Here is a 25,437-nt window from a genome sequence, read left to right on the forward strand (position 1 = left end):
GGGCTGTTCCTTAGTTCTGTATTTGAGTAGAAATTGTTTCCATGAGGACTAAGTATTCCGTAGTAGAAAAATAATTCCTTGTTATAAAATGGGCTCTTGAGGCTTTGACATATTATCTTTGTGGGGTCAAGTTTACCATGGTCACAGATCATGCACCGTTAAAATGGTTGCATTCTATGAAAGATTCTAATGCAAGACTGACAAGGGGGTATCTGGCTCTCCAGCCTTTTTCTTTTGAAGTCCGGCATTGACCAGGACATCTACATATGAATGCAGATTTTTTTGTCCCGAACAGGGCTGGAAAGCTGGGCTTCTGCCATGGGCGGTCTAGGTTCGCCCTTTAATGGGGGAGGTATGTGGCAGAGTGGCTCTCTCCCACATTCTGAGGAAGAGGTTATTCACCTGCAGCTCAGGAAGGATCCACACCCATTCCTTAATTAGATCCAGCTAAGGTATAAAAACCAGGCCAGATGAGTTAGTAGGGGGAATGTGTGGGAGAGGCTGCACCTTTAGCAACTCTTTCAGTCCTGGAGAAATCTGCACCCTGAAACTGCTGAGAATACTCTGACTGTTTACACTACTTTCTTCAAGTAAGCTAAACTGTTATTTTTGAACTGTTGATGGTACCCTTTGTAAGAAGCTATTACGTTGGCTATTCCTGTCAGCAGGAAATAAAAGCTTACTTGTTTGCAATACCTCTGCCTCCCATTGGTAGTCTGGAATTTACCCGCTACAGTCGGCATTAGGGATAGGCTGTGGGGCCGGGCTAAGCTTTAGAGGAAGGATTAGGGGTAGGGATTAGGGATAGGAGTGGAATACACAGCAGGATCACAGATTATAACAGCTCTGACCCTGAATCATAGTCACATGACTGCCAGAACACAGAAGCTGCACTGGAGCCACTACAGCCGTCAAGAGCAGGTAAGTCACCGCTGGGCCACAAGTGAATATGTTGCTGAACATGTTATATTGTCTACATGATAAATGTCAACATTATGACTGTGGACATAATATACCACATATCATACCATACTCATAAACTTACCTTATTACCATTAGGTCAATGGAAAGTTGACCTAATTGGTATACAAATATGCAGATATACTGTAAGTAGAATATTTGTACAGTAATCTGAACAATGTCACATTTATTGAGGCTTCCTGATGGTGAATAGGGTGGAAGTGATATGTTGCAGGGATGCGTAGGCTGGAGGTAAGAGTGAGGACTGTAAAAATATATTGTTTATGATAAATATATTACTATATTATACAGCATATTAAATTACAATGAATATTATATCTTTGTATATTTTGAAAGCAAGTACTATTTAACAGCAATTAACATTGCTCGTTATTTCAGACTTATGGATTTGCCAGAGCTTCAAAGCATGAATGTACTGTCTAAAAAAAAAAGCTAAACACTGTAAGTGATACAGCTAGGAATTATTAAAAGATATTAAATATTGGTTGTTTATCACATTACAGTACAGTGTTGGCGATGTTTATGGCATATATAATTTGTTCTTTTTCTAAAATCTCCAGTCTTCGCGTCTTGCATCTTTCTGAAAGTTAGAAGTTTTCCTTTCTCACATTTGCTGAAAAATATATTCACGCATTACAAATAAAACTCTCATGCTCACAACGATACTGTACACATTCTAAACCAAATTCATGGAACAAAACGGCCAACCCAGATACTAACAAGCAGTGGATTCATAGGTGCCCTATTAAAGGCTGTCATTGATGCTGTCTAATGTCAACCCTCTTAGACTGTTTACTTTCCTCATACGCCATGTGGTTTAGATTAGGGAAAGTATTTGGAAACAGTATTTAAACATGGATAACTTCCCCAGGACTTCAGCTAATTTGGCCCTTGCTGAAGATTTGCAACTTATACATGGAAAACATATCCTCTGTTTCCTAATGAATATTTGTGTTTCTCTGCTGTAAATGAAAAACTAACCATAATCTGTTTTTGGGAGGGCACTGGATGGTGTCCCAAATGTCAGCAACACAAAGCTTTTCCGTTTCTGTTAAAGGACTTATGAGTAGAAATTGTGGAAAGTTACAGTTGCATTTAAAACATGGTGCACCAGATTTTTTTATATTATCTTTTAAACACAAATTTATAGTGAAAATAACTTAGATCATGAAATAAATGGGTACGGGTCGTTGGGTCGACAGTCATTAGGTCGGCCACTGAAGGTGGACATTGGCATGGTCGACATGGACAAATGGTCGACACGTGAAAATGGTCAACACGTGAAAGGTCGACGCTTGAAAATGTCGACATGAGTTTTTTTTTTACTTTTTGGGTGTCTTTTTTGCGTACAGTGACAGGGAACCCAAATTAGTGCGCCGCGTCCCCTCGCCATGTACTAGGTCAACAGATGAAAAGGTTGACATGAGTTTTTGGACTATTTTGGTGTCGTTTTCCTCGTAAAGTAACGGGAAATCCCAATTAGTGCACCGTGTCCCCTCGCATGGCTCACTGCGCTCGCCATGCTTTGGGCAAGGTGCCTCGCTCTGCTACCGCTGCACTCGGCACAGGTTACCATTCCCAATTGTAGTCCACATGGATCGTCAAGTATTAAAAAGTCCAAAAAATGAAAAAAAGTGGAAAAACTCATGTCGACCTTTTGACCTGTCGACCTAGTACAGGTTGACCTAATGCCCATGTCGACCTAGTGCATGTTGACCTAATGCTCATGTCGACCTAATGACTGCCGACCTAAGCTGTGTTGACCTAACGGCCGTATCCCAAATAAATGTATATCATATTTTTATTATCAGCATATTTTGTCACTGGTTTCATCTTGTTGGTATATTATAATATAGCTTTGTTTAGCTTTAGTCAGCCAAACATACTGATTAAATAACTACAGGGAAAGATGGAATTTCTGATTCCTCTTAGCTGGGGTTTGTAGGTTTCTCTCCTAATCATTCTGCTTCATAATAACTGTATAGTTGGTATTTCAATCCCACCAAGTCATTTATGAGTTATAAGTGAGGACTAGGTGCTGAGGAATTATAAGTGAATTGTTTTTATGTGAGAGTAGGAAATAGTGTAAGATTGTAGATGAAGGCAGTGTGTGGTATCCATATCAATAATGCAAGCATATATATGATGGGTGAAATTTGCGGTCTTTGTCACTATGTGGAGTATTTTTATTTTCTTCCTTATCCTCATATACCCACGTATGGCCGATTAATGAGAATGAAGCTCAATAAGCAGATCTGAACCACTCTGAGATAAGTAGGAAATTGCTTATTTTACTGCTACACTCTTTGGGTGATTCCAAACGTTTAGCACGCAAGTTTTCCGTCACTCACTATCTTCTTTTTGTATATTTACCTTGGTTATTGGGTATAATCAGGACGGAAGACAGCTGCTGCTTTACCTTTGCGCCAATAGGGTATATCCGTATCAATCTCATTGTTACAGTAATCTGTCACATGTTGGCCTCCATAACCTTGTTACTGGGTACTGCCCTCCAGTCTGTTGTCTCACTCACCTGTGCAGTTTACCATGCTGCAGGGTTCCAGCTCCTCCGTTATCACCGTCTTGGAATGATGTCATTGCAATCAAGGCCGGTGCTAGGGTGTTCGGCGCCCCCTGCAAATGATAAATTTGCGCCGTCCCATATTTTACAAAGGGACAGCATGCTGCAAAAAGGGGTGTGGTCTCATAAGGAAGGGGCGTGACCACACAGTAGTACCCCCATTTAAAATTACGTCACACAGTAGCACAATCTTATTCACATTACCCTGCGCATAGTAGTGCTGTTTATACACATAATGTCCCCAGTAGTGGCCCCTGTTATACACATAATAGCACCCTGTAGTAGCGTCGGTTATACACATAATAGCCTCTGTGGTAGCTCTGGTTATACACATAATAGCACCCGTGGTAGTGCCGGTTATACACATAATAGCCCCTGTGGCAGCACTAGTTATACACATAATAGCCCCTGTAGTAGCGCCAGTTATACACATAATAGCACCTGTAGTCACACCGGTTATATATAATGCCCTCAGAAGTGCCATTTATACAAATTATGCCCCCCTTCCCACCAGTGGTGCAAGTACAAAAAATGTCTTAGTGGTACTGTGTGCGCGCCACAAAGGTGCGTGAGCCAAAAGGTGGGTGTGGCCAAATGCCACATGGGGTGTGGCCAATGAAAATGGGGGCTTGATACACATATGGGGGGCCAGATACACATGACCCCAGTAGTGCCAGATACACATATGCCCCCGCAGTGCCAGATACACGAATGTCCCACAGTGCCAGATACACAAATGCCCCCAGCAGTGCCATAAATGCCCCCACAGTGCCAGATACGCCCCCACTGAGCCCCCACTGATACACATATGCTCCCAGTGCCAAATATGCTTCACGGTGCCAGATACACAGTGCCCCACAGTGCCAGATACACAGTGCCCTACAGTGCCAGATACACAGTACCAGATACCAAATGCCCCCAGCAGTTCCATATATGCCCCCACTGTGCCAGATTCACATATGCCGCCAGTGCCAGTTATGCCCTTCAGTGCCAGATACACAAATGCCCCCAGCAGTGCCATATATGCCCCCACTGTGCCAGATACACATATGCCCCCAGTGCCAGATATGCTCCACAGTGCCAGATACACTGTGCCCCAAAGTGCCAGATACACAGTGCCAGATACACAGTGCCTTACAGTGCCAGATACACAGTACTCTACAGTGTCAGATACACATTGCTCCATAGTGCCAGATACACTGCCTTCAACACACACACACACACACACACACACACATACATACACACACACACATACTGTAGATACACATACACATAGATAGATACACACACACACACACACACACACACACACACATACACACAGATACACACACACACTTTCTCACTCACGCGCCTTGAACATACCTTCTGGCTGGCTGGATTTGTAGCAGTTTCTGTCCTCTTCAGTCGGGTCCCATGTAGCTCCGCCTCTCAGCACCATTTAGCTCCGTCCCCTTTTCGGCCAGAGCCCAGGACACTGACGGACACTGCAGGGGGGTAGAGGGAAGCTTCAAGCTATCGGCGCCGCTGCTTGTCAAATGGTGTGACAGGCACAGCAACCGGCAGCAGCAGGGGCCCAGGTGCAGCAGCAGGGATGCAGAGCAGGGAGATTCCTCAGCGCCTAACAAACTACATAAACAAATTAGCAAAACAAAAATACAGCGACTTGCAGTCCTAGACAAATCAAGGTAAGTACATGGTACATAAACATTTCTGTATCAGCAGTCATGACATTGAAATAAGCATAAAGGGTGACAGAAAATGAGAGCTAGGTGCCATTGAAGGGAGAATGAAGTACAGTAGATTATAGTCTAGTAAGAGAAGGAAAAGCATGTGAGGGCCCTGCTCGTGAGAGCTTAAATTCTAAAGGGGAGGGTCAGACAGACAAGGGCAGCACAGATGTGGAAGACAGTGAGCATGGAACAGAGGGTTAGGATGAGAGATGGCTGGATTTGATAAAGTGGGTCTTGAGAGACTGTTTGTAGTTTTATAGAGAGGTTGAGAGTCTGATGGGGAGAGGCAGAAAATTCCAGAGATAAGGAGCAGCACGTACAACATCTTGGAAGTGCGAGTGAGAGGAGGTCATCAGTAGGTAGGAGAGGAGGCATGCATTTGTGGAGCGAAGAGGACATGCAGGAGTGTAAAGGGAGGTAAGGTCAGAGTTGTACAGTAAATGGGAGAGGAAACACTGAGGGCTATATAAGTGAGTGTGAACAGCTTGAATTGCATTCAGAAGGGGAAAGGGAGCCAATGTAGGGCTTAAAAAAGAGGGGAGGCAGACATAGTACATTTGGAGAGGAAAATGAGCCATGCAGCAGCTTTGAGGACAGACTGGAGTGGAGAGAGGCTGTTGTCAGAGAGGCCAGATAGGAGGAGATTAAAGTAGTCCAATGTGGAGTTGACTATCGAGCGGATGAGGTTATTAATAGCTTCCAGGGTGAGAAAGGGCCTGATCCTGTGAATATTTTTGAGATGAAGTGGCAGGACTGCGAAAGGTACTGAATGTGTGGTTTGAAGGAATAGGAGGAGTCAAGAATAACTCAAAGACAATGCACTTGGGGGCTAGATGAGATAGTCGTGCCATCAATAGATAAAGAAATTGTAGAAGGTAAGGTTATGGGAGAGGGTGTTAACATGATCAGCTCAGTCTTAGACATGTTAAGTTTAAAAAATGTTGGGATCCAGGGATAATATAATTGTTATTCCTAAACCGGACAGTGACCCGCTATTTATGGGCAATTATAGATCAATAACCCTTTTGAATGTGGTATTTTGTACATAATATTTACCTAAAGGTTTTTATGTTTGTTTTCCTCCTTTTGTGGTACAGCAACATTTATTGCATACTTTAACACGTACCCTAATGCTAATAGACAATCTGCAAATTAGGACAAAGATTTGGTAGAATGGCTGGGTGGCTGAATAAGCATGCTGATTGTATAAAAGAAACATTGATGTGCAGACTATACGCCCTTTCCAGTGAGTACTGGTACGCAGTACAGCTTACAAAGATACCCTGATGTGTTTATACCTTTACTTTTTATTGTAAGTTAGGTACGCCGAAAATCCCAGCATCAGTTTCTAAAGAAACCCTTATATGCTTCCAACCTCACTCACTTTTGTAAGTGAGGTACGATTTACCTACCTGAGATCCCTCCCCACCTGTGTTCAAAAAAAGTGTTTACCATCCCCATTGAGGCTCCCCAAAACCCAAAATTTGCTATTTTGTGTTTTTCATAATAACACGCCGTATGACTACATCATTCCTGGAGAAAAAAACATCCTTCTCTCAGAAATCAGAAATTCATTGAAAACACCCAAGATAAGTATCTTTCTTCATTACTCAAAAAAAACATAACTTCCCAGCTGAATCATCAGCTTTATTCCCCACCCCTTTGCACCCACACCTTTTGTCCAATCTGCAAATTAGGAATGTTAAAGCCTTATATCAAGACTGGTTGCACCATCCATGACAATTCTAATATTTTCACCCTTGGCTTATTCAAGTCGTTTTGAGAACATACATGCTACCGAAAGGTAGTCATTGCATGTGTGATATAGTTATGTAAATACCTTTTTGCCTTTAAGAATATTGATAAAGTTTACAATAAATAACTATTAATAGTTACATTGTATCTACCTTTTAAGAGTGCTCCAACAAAGAGTCTTTCTTTTTCCCTTCTGTATAAAAGTTATGCATTGCAATACTATTATGTGTCCTTTAAATTGTAAGGTACTGTGTGTGATCGGTAATTCTACCTTTTACAAACTGAAACAGCTAAGATCTGACTGTTTCTCCTCTGTTTCATCTTTTTATAGATAGTAAGAATCTTTTTCTGCTGATAAAAATCAGGAGGAAAGGCCTCTATTACTCATACTTTTATAAATAGAGTCCTAAATCTTAATCTCTAAAAGACTTTTTTTATTCTGTGCCAGTGGGTAACTTACAAACTTGTATGTGATTTCCAATATTGAATAATAAAAAAATGGGTAAAACCATGTTGCAATGCAGATGGGGCAGATTTAAAATGTGCTGAGCGATTTAAATGGAGGGGAAGGGGGGGGGGGAGTGTCCAGCATTTGTGGGCTACATGCAAAAGCAGTCAGTGTTTACCCTGCATACAATAACTGTATATTCACCCCTTGCATTGAAACATGGTTTGTCCAGTTGCACAGTTACTCACTCTTTTTTGCTTTACTCAGAATCAGAACCTCGGTATATATTGGAATATTAAAGACAAAGCTCCCAGTAGGCAATGAACAGCTCTGTAATACCCCAACTATTTCAAAACAATTATAATGGAGCCATTGGAAATTAAAAAAATTATAATTCCAGAGTTATCTGCAGTATTAATAAAGTCTTTTATTCTTTTGTAGTGGTATTTGCTTTATGTCTCCTTAAGTAGGTGTTGTGGTTGTCTCAAGCAAAGTATAACCAGCAACGATAGTCAATTCTTTAGCAGGCATACAGTATCTACTGCACCGAGTACAGAGCAGATGTATATGCATGCTACTGCTGATGATTACTGGAAAAGCAGGAGGATATGCTAGAGATGTAGGCACATCTCAACATGCATACAGTTTTGCATATGGATGAATATACACATTTTGTTCAGGGCATCTGGAAGTCCAAACCTAGAAGTATAATAGGTCATACAGCACAGAAAATATTTAATTAATTGCATGAATTAATTCAGTAACGTAAAAAACACTCAATCCATAACATATTATCCCCTGAGTCTGAACATACTGTATGTGTCCTCGTGCACCAGCCAAGTATAGGCACAAGAGGATTGGAGTTACCTGATCATGGATAGCAACAAATTGGCTAGCTTGCAAAGGAGTCTTGCCAAAACAAGGTCATGTGCGATGTTCCACCCACTGTACATTAACATATATATTTTTAATGGATGGTGCACTGTAGACAGTGTCGGGCTGGGGCATTAAGGGCCCACCGGGAAAATGCCGTTGTAGCAGCCCATATGTAGGGGTGTGGCCAGTCTCCACAGAGGCTTGGATAACCATTAGAGAGTGCATGATCTGGGCCCCTTGATAAATATATACAGTAAATAATGATAGCACATGCAATGTATCATATTAATAACACCAATGCACTGTAGAAAATACACCATAGTCCTGTGAAGTATAAGGTAACATATGTATATTTGTATAATTCAAGCCAACATCCTGGAAACCGATCCTTAGAGAAGAAGGTGGGGCCCACCGGGGGTTTTCTCTGTACCCCTGTGGGCCAGTCCTACCCTGGCTGTAGACTACTACCAACTTTCTTAGATGTTGCTTTTCCAACAATACAGTATGCAGGATGTTTAAGATAAAGGAGACATTTTGAAGGTAATTCAGAATGATTTATAATTTGATATACAGTATTAATTCAAGTTGGTCAAATTAATTTAGAAGCTTAGCTATAAGATGGCAGTCAGTGTTTTTAGTTGACTTGGTTCTAAATACGTGGGTCACATGGCTTATAGATGCACGTGAACAAATCTCCCCAACCAGTACAAACAATAGATATATATTTTTATGTTTTTATATTTTTTTTTTGAAGAAATTTTATTGTGCAAAATAGGAAAAAGTTACATCAATCAGACCCAATATCTCCGTAAACAGAACATAATACACGACAATGTAGACAACAAGCAATTGGCGTTAAAACCTTAAAGGCAATAAGAGAGATCAGTAACATACTGAAACAGAGTATAACAAAAAAAAATTCTATGTAGGGGAGAACAATCAGATTATTAACCAGAAAGGTGCATGAAAAAAAGGACATTTGTAGATTAAACCTTTATAAATTTACAATAAAGGATATAGAAAAAAAGAGAGAACAAGAGAAGAAGGGAGAAAAAAGGGCGGAAGGATGAGAGAGGGAAGGGGGAAAAGAAGAAAAGAGAAATAGGGTATTAGTGGAATATATAAAGAAAGGAAGAAATGGATAGATGGATAGACGAATAGAAGAAAAGAGGAATAGCCAGTTTTATGTTTTTATATTTTTAAACTTGCAGCACAGTTCAAACTGCGTGGATCACATGGCTTATTGATGCACGCACAAGAACAAAGCACAGTTTGGTTATGTCACTTGCATGCAACAAATGAAAAAAGATGTTTCATTTTGCATTGATGAATAAAGTGCATTGAGATGTTATGTATCTTTTGCCCTTTTTTATATTTCTAACATGATCTGAGAGCTTTTCTTTGAGCATTCTGGTTGTCTTGGCTACACATTGACTTCCACATGAGCATTCAAGTAGATATAAACAATACTTGGTATTACTTAAAAGTAGGTAAGTTACAAAATCTTTACTCTCATATATTTTTTTTAGTTTGTGTGGATCTATACTGTGCTACTGTATTTTAGTCTCCTTACTCTTACATGTCCTACACATGCTACATATACCATACATATAAAACCCCTTTGACTTAATGTTATTGATTAGGGTAGGAACAGAAATAATGCTATGTACTATGGCATCCTTAATATTCCACTATAAATGAATTTGGGATATTTCTCTATCTGATTATGTAGAAGGGGATCATTACTTAAAATATTCCAGAGTATCTTGATGATGCCTTCTTCTTGTCTATGTAGATTATATTGAGTGATAAAGGACACATCAAAACCCTTTAATTTAGGTGTTTGTTCAACTTTCTTACTAATGACAGACATTCTATCCATATCTCTTCCCTTTATTTGTCCATTATTTACCACCTCAAAGTCATATCAATTAGAGATAATTGTTCCTTAAATTGTCCCTGCCTGTACATCACAAACCATAATATCAGTACAATTTTGTCTAACATGCTGAAAATTGCTGTTCAGAATGCTTTTCAGATATTACTAGTATAATCATTTAGGGAGTTGTCTTTACGGTATTCTTTGTTTTTATTTGGTTATCTTCTACATAAATAGTAAGTTCTAAAGGTGTGAACACACGGTGAGATCCTTGCTATGTCCGATTTTGACTATGCGATTTCCCTTGAATTCCCCCAGAGCCCAGATAGCACAGATTGTACAGATTTTGACTATCTGTGCTTGAGATTTTGTCTATGTATGATTTTGACTAAGTGCCAATTTGACTATAGTTTGTACTAGACAGTACACTAGATAGTCAAGATTGACTTGCCTGCACAGTCTATCTAGACTTACGATACCGACCCTACGGGAGCACGCATCGGGATCGAATCTGTATCGCAAGCTGCCTAACACCTTGGGATATGCACTAACTTTTCATAAGATTTTGACTATATAGTCAAAATCTTACAGCTTTATCTCACCGTGTGTAGTCAACACTACTATCACTCACAGTATAAATGTTAATACAATATTGAGTTTATTATTATTCAGATGCTCAAAAATCTTTTCAACGGATGCTTGGTCCCTGTCCCAAATAAACAGTACATTGTCAATATAGCACCGCTTGCCATGACACCAGGCTGTCACCAAACCGGTTGACCACTCCAAAGAGAGCTTGCTCCCCACCATGCCATAAATAAATCGGCATAGCTTGGTGCCAGTCTAGTGCCGATGGTGGTACCCTTTAATTGCAAAAAGAAGGCGTCGTAAAAAGAAGTTGTAAAAACAAATATAATCCACTGGAATAGAAAAGAATTTGATAGCCCAGCTCCAGCAACATCCAATGTGATAGTAAATCACAGTTTCTGGTTTGCGTTCCACTGTGGCACTATTTACTTCTGGCTTGCATTTCAAAGGGCAGAAGTCATCATCATTCACTTCTGGTAGTCTGACCCACTGAAAACCAGGTAGGGAAGGTGTCTTCTGCTCCCTATTCTGCATGCAGCCGCGTCTAAGGATAACCAAGAGGGACAAATGTAAATAAACATATAGTGAACATAAATACAGTGTTCAGTGTAACGTAAATCCTATGTGACAATAAAAAGAAGTTTAAAAATCTATCTCATGACTGGATGCGACGTACATATACACTATTGTGCTGCAACTAACTGTGCAGCACCATAAACAGCTATAGATATGCTCAATCTTAGGTAACAACTAACTGTAGATACTCAGAATAACATGCTGAACAGCTGCCACAACTATAAAAAATATTAGTAAAATTAAGATGAAGAGATCTTACTGTTTTAAGAGGAAGTTCATAAGGAAGTTTATAAGAAAACATTCCAGACAATCTGCTCATTTAGACCATGTGGAGCCAAAGAGTTCAAACGGTATATCCACGGTATAGTTCAACTGTATATTTAGCCCGATCTCCTCCTCTGGTATACACAGGGACATGATCCACAATCATATATTTTATTTGGTGTAATTGGTGTTTAGCAGTTTTGTAATGTCGTGCCATTGGCTGACCATTCTCTAAGGCAGCCTTCCTGGCGGAGCGATGAAGCGCCATGCGCTCTCTGAACATTCTGATGGTTTGTCCAACATATAATGACGACATAGTCATTAGACTAGCCGACAAGGGCGGGGCTATTGTCGTACAGGACAAGGTCACTTACATACAAGAGATTGATAGACAACTTGCAGATCCAGCCACTTACAAAAAGTTACGTTGCAATCCTACAATAGCTTTCAAAAAATAAATTGATCACATTCTTAACAAAGCATCACAAGATGGCCACATTGATATCAAAACTTTTTAAATTCTTTCTCAACCATTTCCTAAGGTAGCAGTCTGATATACATTACCTAAGATCCATAAAGACTCTGCTCACCCGCCTGGTAGACCCATCATCTCCGCCAGAGAGTCTTTAATGTAACCCATCTCTGAATTCCTGGACATATTGATCAAACCTCTAATTATTCAACAAGCTTCCTATTTAAGAGACACCACACATTTACTTAATTTACTGGAGACACTTCCTAGAATACCTGACAATACCATCATGTGCACGATGGATGTACAGAGTCTGTACACCATTATTCCACACTCATCAGGATTAACAGCTATGCAAAAGTTCTTGGAAGAAAGTCATTTTACAGGTCTTTATATTCCTTTGTTTTTACAACTCTTGGAACTAACTCTGCCGCACATCCACAACGGTGAGTATTACCTTCAACTCACCGGTTGTGCGATGGGATCTAACGTAGCACTGAGCTACGCTAATACATATATGTTTGCACAAGAACGTAATTTATTGTTTTCCAATCATGAAATAACCAAACACATTTTTTTATGTAAACGATATATAGATGACCTGTTGCTTTTTTGGACTAGTACTGAAGCACAATTACGTAGTTTGCTGGATGAGATTAATAACATGGACAAAGTTGACCGCCAGACAGTCCTATTGAGATCAATTTTCTGGACGTACACATTAAGATCATTGACAACAGGATCAATACATCTGTATTTAATAAACCCACAGATAGGAACTCCTTGCTTCAGAGAAACAGCTTCCATCCACCAGCACTCAAGAAAGCTTTACTCAAGTCACAGATGTTGAGGGTGGCCAGAATAACAAGTAATTCATCTGAATTGGAACCAGCATTGGACCAAGTCATTGAGAGATTTATGCAGCGGTTATACCGTAAGAAACACCTTTTGGAAATTAAAAATGAGGTAATGAATATACCAAGATCAACACTACTTTCATTCACTCCAAAGGTTGCAACAACAAAAGAAAGAATCCCTTTAGTGACAGAATTCACCACTGCCAGCTCAGTTATACCTAAAGCCACAAGGGCTCTGTGGCCGATTGTCTCAAGTGACACCTCCACCCCATGTTTTCAAAATACTACAATCATGCTCAGTTACAAAAGGGGTCGGAACTTACGTGACTTATTGGTAAAAACAGTTATTATAAAGTGCAAACCAATGACTCAAAGAAAGGGCTGTTTCAGGTGCGCTTTATACATAACTTGTAAATTTTTGATAGCTGGACCTGTGTTTAAACACCCAGTTACCCACAAGAATTTCTGCATCCAACATTATCTTACGTGCTCTATGCAATTTATCACTTATGTTCTTTAATGTCCATGTGGCTTATTATATGTTGGACAAACCATCAGAATGTTCAAAGAGCGCATGGCTCTTTGCAGTATTTTTTTTATAGTTGTGACAGCTGATCAGCATGTTATTCTGAGTATCTACAGTTAGTTGTTACCTAAGATTGAGCATATCTATAGCTGTTTATGGTGCTGCACAGTTAGTTGCAGCAAAATAGTGTATACAGATGTATCCTCATACAGCGTTGCTCATAGCGCACTATTTAGGGTCCTGTGTCGCGAGTTGGAAATAACGTTATGGCGTGCGTTATGTCCCGCGCCATGTAATACACAGTTTAACCGCTGGGTGGAGAATGCTCCACGTTGAGACTACAGAGCTGAATACAATGCTGTGGCAGTAAGCAGTGATCTGTGAAAGGCTGGCCAATCACGTTCTTCCCTTTATAAAAAAAATCCCTTTCCACAAATCACAGTGCCACGCTGCCGCCCGTTCAGTCAATTAATTTTTTCGTTACTTTCTGTACAAAATACCGGCTAGCATTAATATGACTCCCAGATGGTCTACAGCCACACTGCCGCCCGATCACACTAGATATGGATATTGTCGTTATAGTATTAGCATAACAGCATTCATATTTCGGACTAGCTTCGGCAGAAATATTGAATGCAAAGTGCACTGGGTCCCTACTGTACCTCATGATGGTATCCGTATTCAATCCATTTAAAAATTTTTTTGAAAGCACTCATATACAACACATCACATATATACCTGGAGGGCCTACATGTATTGTGGTCGGCTGTGGCCTAACGAGAACAGCATACTGTACAGTATGTGTGTCTGGCACTTTGGGGGCATACTGTACAGTATGTGTATCTGGCACTGTGGGGGCTTTACAGTATGTGTATCTGGCACCGTGGGGGCATACAGTAAGTTTATCTGGCACTGTGGGAGCATACTGTACGTGCAGGGCTGGTTCCACACCTTGTGGCGCCCAGTGCGAAAGTTTCCACTGGCCCCCTCCCCCCCTCTTCTCCCCCCCAGGCAAAACAGTTAGGCAAAAAACATGGGGAATGGCTTCATAGGGGAGGGGCATGGCCACAGTTATGCCCCCAGATTTGCCCCAAGTAGTTGTGCCCCCCAGTTGATTTTCCCCCTGTAGCTGTGCCCCCTGTAGCTGTGCCTCCTCGCTGTGCCCCCTGTTGCTTTTTCCCCCAGTAGCTGTGCCCCCTGTTGCTTTGCCCCCAGTAGATTTGCCCCAGTACTTGTGCCCTCTGTTGCTTTGCCCCCATTAGTTGTGCCCCCTGTTGCTTTTCCCCCAGTAGATTTGCTCCCTATTGCTGTGCCCCCTGTAGCTGTGCCCCAGTAGTTGTCCCCCCTGTTGCTATGCCCCCTGTTGCTTTGCCCACAGTAGTTGTGCTCCCTGTTGCTTTGCCCTCTGTAGCTGTGCCCCCTGTTGCTTTTCCCCCAGTAGTTGTGCCCCCTGTTGCTGTGTCCCAGTAGTTGTGCCCCCTGTTGCTTTGCCCCCAGTAGTTGTGCCCCGTTGCTGTGTCCCAGTAGTTGTGCCCCCTGTTGCTTTGCCCCCAGTAGTTGTGCCCCCTGTTGCTGTGTCCCAGTAGTTGTGCCCCCTGTTGCTTTGCCCCCAGTAGTTGTGTCCCCTGTTGCTTTTCCCCCAGTACATTTGCCCCCTGTAGCTGTGCCCCATTGTGCCCCCAGTTGATTTTCCCCTGTAGCTGTTCCCCCTGTAGCAGTGTCCCCAGTATGTGCCCCCTGTAGTTGTGCCCCTAGTAGTTGTGCCCCCTGTAGATGTGCCCCTAGTATGTGCCCCCTGTAGTAGTGCTCCTTGTAGCTGTGTCCCCAGTAGCTGTGCCCAAAAACATGGGTGTTGGCTAGCATTAATTAACAGTGTGCCCTGTTGCTTTGCCCCCAGTTGATTTGCCCCAGTAGTTGTGCCCTCTGTTGCTTTTCCCCCAGTAGATTTGCCCCCTGTTGCTGTGCCCCCTGTAGCTGTGCCCGGGTGTAGTATGGTATACCAGCGGTCGGGCTCCCGGCGACCAGCATACTGGCGCCGGGAGCCTGACCGCCGGCATGCCGACAGTGTGGCGATCGCAAATGAGCCCCTTGCGGGCTCGCTGCGCTCGCCACGCTGCGGCCACGGTGGTGCGCTACGTGCGCCACGCTATTTTATTCTCCCTCCAGGGGGGGCGTGGACCCCCACGAGGGAGAATAAGTGTCGGTATGCCGTGTCGGTATACTGTGCGCCAGGATCCCAAGAGCCGGCATACTGAAGACCACCCGCTGTGCCCCAGTAGTTGTCCCCCCTGTTGCTATGCCCCCTGCTATGCATGGCAACCCTCCCCCCAGTCAAACAAACTGTATTTCTAAACAATAGATGATGTCTCCTTTCACTCCAAAAGAGTTAATCCAATTTGCCCAGAATACACATCCATATGCAGATACTGAATTTCTAAACAATAGATGACTTCTCCTTTCACTTTGTATTTTTCCTCAGAAAATGGCCAGTTACTACCCACAAATGTCCCCTTCTTTAAATACTGTATTTTGTTTGAATTCATATCATTGTTTGGATGTCATTAGTCCCAGAACACAATGAAATGCATTGGTGTATTAAATATTGTATTATCACCCAAGATTGCATGGCAGAATGCAGTCACATTGGGTGAATGTGTCACCTGGAACATACTGCATCTAACAGTATACTGTACTTCTTATTAGGCTCATTCAGATACTGTATACCCAAAATAGAAAGGATAAGCAAATACAGTACATTGTGCTCATTTATCAATGAGTACATCGCTGACTGTGTGTGGGCCCCCTCCTCTCCTGTAGCTGTGACTGTCGCTGCTATTAAACTGAGCACTAGAGTTACTGTGCTCTGTTATGCGAGTAAGGCACACTATTGTTGTGTGCTGTAATTTGATTTGGGGTACTATTGAGTGGACACGCCCCTCTTTTGCCACACGTGCCTTCCCTATTTCAAATATGAGGGGGCACCAGTCCTTTACTTTGCCAGGGCTGCTCTGACCCCTAAATACAACCCTGGGGGCTAGTCACCCCGCATACCATATCTGTGTGCCTGATCGTAGCCCTGCAACATTTTGGGCCGGAATTAGCCCCTTAGTCATGAAGTAGTGACAAACATGAAGAAGTGGAGAAGTTACCCATGGCAACCAATCACATTCCCGGTATAATTTTATACTATAGTATGCAATTTATAAATGTTACCACAATGCTGATTGCTTCACTTCTCCACTGTTTTCACTGCCTAACATGCTGCTACAGTATGTTCTACATGAAATCCCAGCCCCTGGCATTGTAATGTGGCCATGTCTGCGACTCACGTCTACAGTACAGTATGTACTGTAATTTAACACTCGCCAGACATTTACAGTACTTCACGAACAAGCTTGCACCCCCTCATACAAAGCCCTGTAGTACTGTAATTGAACCATAATTTGCTACTGTACTGTTACTACTGTACTGTGCATGTACTTGAGTCTTATTATTGTGTATTGTAGAGTGCACTGCATAGTGTGAAGATGGGGAAAACCAAAGCATTCTATTCTGGAGCACAACCACAGGGCTGGTGAGAGACCTTCTGGGCAAGGTGACTCACCTTCAAGCGCAAATTGATGGACTGACAGGAAAACTGGATGGACTTTGTAGTGATAACAGCAAGGGGGTGGGGGGAGTTTCAAGGCTCATTACTGATACATTATACAGTGCACTGTAGACTCTCTCTACTAAGGGGGAAAGAAAATAACACAAAACAGAACTGTAAACTAGAAAAAGTTTAATAAAAAAAAAAAACCATGAAAGAAATAAACAAAAATTAAATGTGCTGTAAAATAAGCTGAAAGATTCTGTTCACCACCGCCCACAGGATCAGAAGCAATTGCCGGACTTGCTCTGTGAAAATAAAAAAACAAGGTACAGTATTAGAATAGTAACACAGGTTGAGTACTGTACAGTATAAGTATACTGTACAGCACTTCAAAGTTTATAAACAGTATGCATGTAAAACAACATTATTATTATTACTGTACCCCTCGAAAGATTGCCCGGCCCATAGCCCCTTTGTTCTGGTCCTGGTTGGGCGGTGGTGGTGGTGGCGGTGGTGGTGGTGGAGGTGGAGGTGGGAGCCGGAGGGTGCAGTGGGCCCTGGTCCACCTGGAGGCCTGTCAATGTTGAAAAATAATAAAACATATTGGACCCTGTACAGTAGTTACTGTATCAAACGCATTGGTCACAGCATTAACATTGTCCCCAGCAGTGATCAAACAGAAGCATTCACCCCCACAGAAATAAAGCACATTGGCCCCCCCACAGTAAGCAAACACATTGTTCCCGTACTAAGCAAAATCAGCAGGCCCAGCAGTAACTTTTGGGGTAGTAAAGCATAACACAGTATACAGTACTTACCATACCCCTAACCTTTAACCCACATTTTCTGCAACCTAACCCTAAAAACTCCTCCACAGTTTAGCCCTAACCCTCCACGCCATAGAGTAACCTTTACCTCCACCAGCAATGCCTACACTTAACCATCCCTGGCGGTGACTAAGCCAAAGCCCTCTTCCCTGCAGCCTATTGACTTTTAGCTTACTTATTGAGGGTCCAGGAATGCCGGATGGTGGGGTGGTGGTGCTGGTGGTGGTGGTGGTGGTGGTGGTGGTCATCAGAGGACCTAGTAGGTCCAGGTAAGCCTGGAGGACTCTCACTGTGGAAAAAAAATAAACATCATTGGCCCCTGTGCAGTAGTTACTGTATCAAAGACATTGCCCACAGCAATCAAACACAAGTATTCACCCCCACAGTAATAAAGCACATTGCCCCCCGCTTCAGTATGCCTCATTTCCCCTGTCAAATACTGCATGTACTGTACTTTTTACTGTATATCCATATCCAGTATACTGTATCCAATTTGTCTGTTAGTTCATTGGTGCTCACCCAATACTGTGTTTAAATCAACCTACTGTAAATATTGTTAATACAGTATATGCAATTGTGTTATGTTATCTGTTACCCTTTAGATAATGTACCCTACTGTATATTTACTTTATGTTACACCTACTGTACTGTAGTTTCCTATTGTTTTCATACACCGCAGTGGACCCTCAGAGGGTGAGTCATATAAGGTACCATTGTCTACTCTATGTTTGTTTACTCCCTATTGTCCAAAAGTGAGCTGACCAGGCAGGGTGGCTCTCTGGCTAATGTAATTACCTTGATTAGAATATGTATTGTATTCCAATGCTGTAAGATCCTAAGACAGTGGTCACACACACCCCAGCAATATGAAGCTTTGGGAGTTTCAGTATACAGTAAGTAGAGCTACCCAGAGAGGTGAAGAGAGATTCTTGGATACCAGGCTAAGAAGTAATGTTCTGCCAGGGATCGGCTTGGGGACCCCTTATATTGGATTTATCTGGGTCTCTGTGTTGCTAGAAGAGACTCTCTGCTCCCAGACTAAGAAGTACTGTTCTGTCAGGAGATTGTGGTGGGAAATGTCATGTGGAATTGGATTACGGAAGTGTGCTGAACTGTGTTATAGCCTATTCTGTCAATAAACCACTGTTGGTTTTTCATCTACCACCATGCCTGAGTGATTTGGAACACGGTATACTGTAGTCAAAACATTTTTCCCCGCACTAAGCAAAAACAGCAGGCACAGCAGTAACTTTTGGGGTAGTAAAGCATAACACAGTATACAGTACTTACCATACCCCCCTACCTTTGCTACAGCATAACCCTAAAAACCCCTCCACAGCTTAGCCCTAATCCTCCACGCCATAGACTAACCTTAACCTCCACCAGCAATGCCTAAACTTAACCATCCCTGGCGATGACTTAGCCAAAGCCCTCTTCCCTGCAGCCTATTGACTTAGCTTACTCATTGAGGGTTCGGATACAAGTACGTCCACTGGCCGGGTTGTGGTGGTGGTGGTTGTGGTGGAGGCAGCCAGAGGGCGCAGTCGGCCCAGGTGCGACTGGAGGCCTGTCAATGTGGAAAAATAATAAAACACATTGGCCCCTGTACAGTATTGACTGTAACAAACACATTGGTCACAACATTAACATTGTCCCCAGCAGTGATCAAACAGAAACATTCACCCCCACAGGAATAAAGCACATTGCCCCCCCCCCCCCCCCCCACAGTAATCAAACACATTGTTCCCTTTACTTAGCAAAAACAGCAGGCACGGCAGTAACTTTTGGGGTAGTAAAGCATAACACAGTATACAGTACTTACCATACCCCCTACCTTTAACCCACCTTTTCTGCAGCCTAACCCCAAAAACTCCTCCACAGCTTAGCCCTAACACTCCCTGCCACAGACTATCCTTAACCTCCACCAGCGATGCCTAAACGTAACCATCCTGGGCGGTGACTTAGCCAAAGCCCTCTTCCCTGCAGCCTATAAACTTAGCTTATTTATTGAGGGTCCGGGAATGCTGGAAGGTGTAGTGGTGGTGATGGTGGTGGTGGTGGTGGAGGTGGAGGAGGTGGGAGCCGGAGGGCTTGATGGACCCTGGTCCGCCTGGAGGTCTGTCACTGTGGAAAAATAATAAAAACCATTGGTCCCTGTACAGTAGTTACTGTATCAAAAACATTGCCCACAGCATTAACATTGTCCCCACATTGCCCCCCCCCCCCCCCCCCCCCACAGTAATCAAACACATTGTTCCCCCTGTACTTAGCAAAAACAGCAGGCCCGGCAGTAACTTTTGGGGTAGTAAAGGTTAAGGTTAAAGCATAACACAGTATACAGTACTTACCATACCCCCTACATTTGCTGCAGCATAACCCTAAAAACCCCTCCACAGCTTAGCCCTAATCCTCCCCGCCATAGACTAACCTTAACCTCCACCAGCGATGCCTACACTTATCCATCCCTGGCGGTGACTAACCCAAACCTCTCTTCCCTGCAGCCTATCCCTAAACTCCCTCTTCTCCTTACACTGTAATACTAACCCTCACCAGTTATCGTAGCATCTAGTGTCAATGTTACCCCCCCCCCCCCCCCCACCCCTGCAGCCTAACCCTAACCTGATCGCACCTGCCTCTTTTAAGTTAGTCTCCCCTAAAATGACTACTGTTTCCTCTGGCTTTCTCCACAAGTTTAGCAACGGCTCACCCACACCTAGCAATGGTCCTGCTGGATTCTTTCAGGACAGTAAAGTTCGTACTGGACAGAGGTGTCCATACACAGTAATGTAGACTTTTCCTATACTTTACAATATTTTTCCGTGTACAGTACATGTACAGCAATGTACAGTGCAGGAATGCTTACTTATTGACGGTACAGATGTGCCGGCATCATGAAGTGGGTGGGTGGGTGGTCGGGTGGTGGTAGTAGCGGGAGTGCTGGGGGGTCCTGGAGACCATGTTTGGCCCTCGCCCTCCTGGAGGCCTGTCAATGGTGAAAAATAATTAAACACATTGGCCCCTGTACACTGTACAGTAGTTACTGTATCAAACACATTGGTCACAACATTCACATTGTCCCCAGGAGTGTTCAAACAGAAGCATTCACCCCCACGTGGTTTAAATTTCACAAGGTGCACATCGCACCTGTGGACTATTTCAGATCAGATCGTAGATGTACTGTAGATGTGCTACATTTAGCACATCTACGATCAGTTCTACAATCAGTTTCACAGACATGCGGGAGGACGCCCAGCATGTCTGGCCCTACACCCCAGCATACAGTAGGTACAAAAGCATTGCATGGCTGCAAATATTGGGGTAGTAAAGCATAATACAGTATACAGCACATTAATACTTTGTACTGTAATTACAGATAGGAGAGGGCTACTGAGGCAGCTTGTCCCACCCTCCTCTTACTGTTCCTCCCCAAACCCTGCCATGAATAAACATACAGTACATATGAAATGCAACAAGGAAATCCCCATAATGCCCTACCACTCTCCACTGGCAAAAATACACAGCACTGTACATTACTAGGGCTACAGTATTTTTGAAGCCAAAATCCTAGGCAATGTTGGGGGTACTGTAGTTATACATGAATGGCAACCTTACAGTATTTACTGGATTTTGACCTGGTGAATGGCGAATACAGTACATTAAAATACTGTACTTTAGTGCAGTAGATTTTAACATACAGTACTGTACTGTACTGGATTCAGCAAGCATTGCAGAAGTCTGAAGATTATTCCCAGTTGATACTGTAAACAGCCATGAGGGATCTTAATACTGAAAGTTATTAATAATTACAGTACTGTACCTTGGAAGTCTACCTCTTCTACAGGTGTTGCTGTAAAAAAATAGTGCACTGTCAGTTTACTGTGCAGTACTGTACCTCGAACCCATGTGAACAAACACAATACAGTGAATGGATAGAGAAGGTAAAGGTGGAGCATGAGATACACTTTACAATAATGTACACTGCACATGTGGTGTTTTATTTAAATTACAGTAGAGAAGGTACTGTAGGTTTAGGTCTCTACCGTAGACCTCACGGGGCCCTAATCAAAATGCAGATTTAGGGCACCCCTCCCTCAAATAATCCAGCATCCCCAATACTGTACTTAAAATAACACTATACACCCAACCCCCTCCACTACACACCCAGCTTTGTGGAATTTAAAATTATATGCAAAATTAATGTACTGTATGTTATACTGTACAAAATACTCCAGAAATGTCCTATAGTGTATACAGACTTGTGGTTGGCCTCTTATGGCAAGCAGAGACCCATAAGACCTACAAGACCTAAGCATATGCTTTGGTTAACTTGTGGTAAATCCTCCACTGTGTACTGTAGTGTAGAGACAGTGGAGGTCATTCCGAGTTGATTGCTCGCTAGCTGTTTTTAGCAGCCACGCAAACACTTTGCCGCCGCCCACTGGGGAGTGTACTGTATTTTAGCTTTGCAGGAGTGCGAACGCTTGTGCAGCCGAGCTCTGCAAAAACAGTTTCTGCAGTTTCAGAGTACAGTAGCTCTGAACTTACTCAGCCCTTGTGATCACTACAGCCTATTCGTGTCAGGATTGGACGTCATACACCCGCCCAGCGTCTGGCCAACCACGCCTGCATTTTCTCCGACACGCCTGCATTTTTCAAAACACTCCCTGAAAACGGTCAGTTGACAGCCAGAAACGCCCCCTTCATGTCAGTCTTCTTGCGTTCTGCCGTGTGAATGGAATCGTCGATAGATTCCATTCAAACGGCATGGAACCGTCGTACGACGCGCCTGCGCATTGCAGTGCATACACATGCGCATAAAAGCAGATTTTTACCCTCATCGCTACACAGGGAACAAATGCAGCTAGCGATAAACTCGGAATGACCACCAGTATTACTAAAAGTTAGAGACAGTACAGTCAGTAATGTACTATACAGTACAGTAGTTCTTACATGGTAGTGGAGGAGTCTCAGGCAACTCCCCATCCTCAGATTCCTCCTCTGGTAGTATGGGGGAATGCACTGTGGATAAAGAAATGATCCTTCACTTTCTGAAATGATAGTAATACAGTACAGCATACAGAAATACTATACAATATCATACGGCAGCACATGTGAACACCAATAAAGTACAGTAAGAAGATTATTGATGCTGGAGCCCAACATTCTGTGTACTGTAATGTAATGTGCTGTACCATGGAGTGTCCGAAGAACAAATCAATCACTAATACAAAAGACAAATCTGTGTTCTCCTACAGTACCTACTGTACTGTACTGTAGCTACTGTATACTACTCTACTTTGGACAGCATGCGCAGAAAGGTGCAGTACTGTACAGTGTCCATACAGAAAAACAGGGGAAGACCAGCAGTAAGATTGCTTGACAACTACAGTTGTATGTTGTACAGTATCTTCAGTACTACGTACAGTATACTATCACACTATCAACACTGAGCCGCTTCAGGGAAGATACAAATTTGCTTAGGGCAGCAATCCATAGGGTCATCATACTGTAAATCATCATTAACAACAGAACATGATGTACAGTACAGTTCAGTACTTACAGCCTGGGAGAGGCCTGGTCCATACAGGAGGCAGTGCTGCTGCCACCTCCTCATTGGAGGAGCAGGATGCATAGTATAGGGTTGGCTCCGGGGGCTCAGGGCTGCTCCAGCACTGGTAGCTGTCCGTGCTGGGGCCTGAAGGGCTGCTTGGCCCTGCTTCCGCCTGCTGAACTGTGGATCAAAAAATGGTAGCACATTTTTCATTAAGACAGACCGGGGAGGGTGGGAGGAGATGAGGTTGGTGATACTGTATACTGTATAATAGGGAATAATGAAGTCTTTTGTGTAGAGGAGGGAGGGAGAAACACACATTTTCAACAATTTAGAAATACAGTATACTGTATGCATACAGTTAGTCCTTATTAAAAAACTCACAAAGTAACAAAAACAAGTACTGTACTTACTATGGGGAGGGCTGTGCTTGCCTCTCCAGTGGAGGATGGGTGGACGGGTGGTGGCGGGTCCTGGAGGGCACGGTGGGTCCTGGTCCGCCTGGAGGCCTGTCACTGTGGAAAAATAATAAAACACACTGGTCCCTGTACAGTAGTTACTGTATCAAACACATTGCCCACAGCATTAACACTGTCCCCAGCAGTGATCAAACAGAAGCATTCATCCCCACAGGAATAAAGCACATTGCCCCCCCCCCCCCCCCCCCAGTAATCAAACACATTGGGGGTAATTCCGAGTTGATCGCAGCAGGAATTTTTTTAGCAGTTGGGCAAAACCATGTGCACTGCAGGGGGGGGGGGGGTAGATATAACATTTGCAGAGAGAGTTAGATTTGGGTGGGTTATTTTGTTTCTGTGCAGGATAAATACTGGCTGCTTTATTTTAACACTGCAATTTAGATTGCAAATTGAACACACCACACCCAAATCTATCTCTCTCTGCACATGTTTCAGTAGATCTGCCTCCCCTGCAGTGTACATGGTTTTGCTTAACTGCTAACAAAAATCCTGCTGTGATCAACTTGGAATTACCCCCATTGTTCCCCGTACTAAGCAAAAACAGCAATCCCAGCAGTAACTTTTGGGGTAGTAAAGCATAACACAGTATACAGTACTTACCATACCCCCTACCTTTAACCCACCTTTTCTGCAGCCTAACCCCAAGAACTCCTCTACAGCTTAGCCCTAACCCTCCCTGCCACAGACTATCCTTAACCTCCACCAGCGATGCCTAAACGTAACCATCCTGGGCGGTGACTTAGCCAAAGCCCTCTTCTCTGCAGCCTATTGACTTAGCTTACTTATTGAGGGTCCGGGAATGCCGGATGGGTGGGTCGTGGTGATGGTGGTGGTGGTGGTGGTGGTGGTGGTGGAGGAGGTGGGAGCCGGAGGGCGCTGTGGGCCCTGGTCCGCCTGGAGGCCTGTCACTGTGGAAAAATATTAAAAATCATTGGCCCCTGTACAGTAGTCACTGTATCAAACCCCCCCCCAGTAAGCAAACACATTGTTCCCGTACTAAGCAAAAACAGCAGGCCCGGCAGTAACGTAGCATCTACTGTGAAGGTGAAACCCTCTGCCCCTGTACTTACCTGGCAAGGGAGGGAGGGTGCCACTGGGGCCCTCCAGAGGATCAGCTCCCTGGCTAGACGGGTGGAGGCGGGGCCTACGTTCTGTGAAAAAGAAACATTATTTAAAATCTCTACCAAATCGTCACCCCCTCCCACAAAAAATTATACTATAAATACAGTATGCACCCATATTATACAGTAATAAATCATTTAAAATAAATAAAAAAACAAAAGGATACAGTCCGTATGCCAGCTGAGGGATTTCAAGCAAATGGTAAACAGATGCCAGAATCACAACTGTAGGACGACATGTTCTACTGTAGGTCGACAGGTCAGAAGGTCAACATTAGTTTTTCACTTTTTTTTTAAATTTTGTGAAAACCTTTTCATGCAGTACTTT

At 43.1% G+C, this 25,437-nt stretch overlaps 1 long non-coding RNA gene across 1 annotated transcript; it reads right to left on the minus strand.

Annotated features, from left to right (window-relative positions):
* Window positions 1–23,524: 23,524 nt before the first annotated feature.
* Window positions 23,525–24,827, minus strand: LOC134958678 (uncharacterized). Its single transcript, XR_010187098.1, has 3 exons — window positions 24,771–24,827; window positions 23,923–24,024; window positions 23,525–23,689 (listed from the first exon to the last, which is right to left on the minus strand). It is a non-coding gene; the product is annotated as an uncharacterized LOC134958678 (long non-coding RNA).
* Between the last annotated feature and the right edge of the window lie 610 nt (window positions 24,828–25,437).

Source organism: Pseudophryne corroboree, chromosome 1 (assembly GCF_028390025.1).
Source record: "Pseudophryne corroboree isolate aPseCor3 chromosome 1, aPseCor3.hap2, whole genome shotgun sequence".
In the NCBI taxonomy this organism is placed as follows: domain Eukaryota; kingdom Metazoa; phylum Chordata; class Amphibia; order Anura; family Myobatrachidae; genus Pseudophryne; species Pseudophryne corroboree.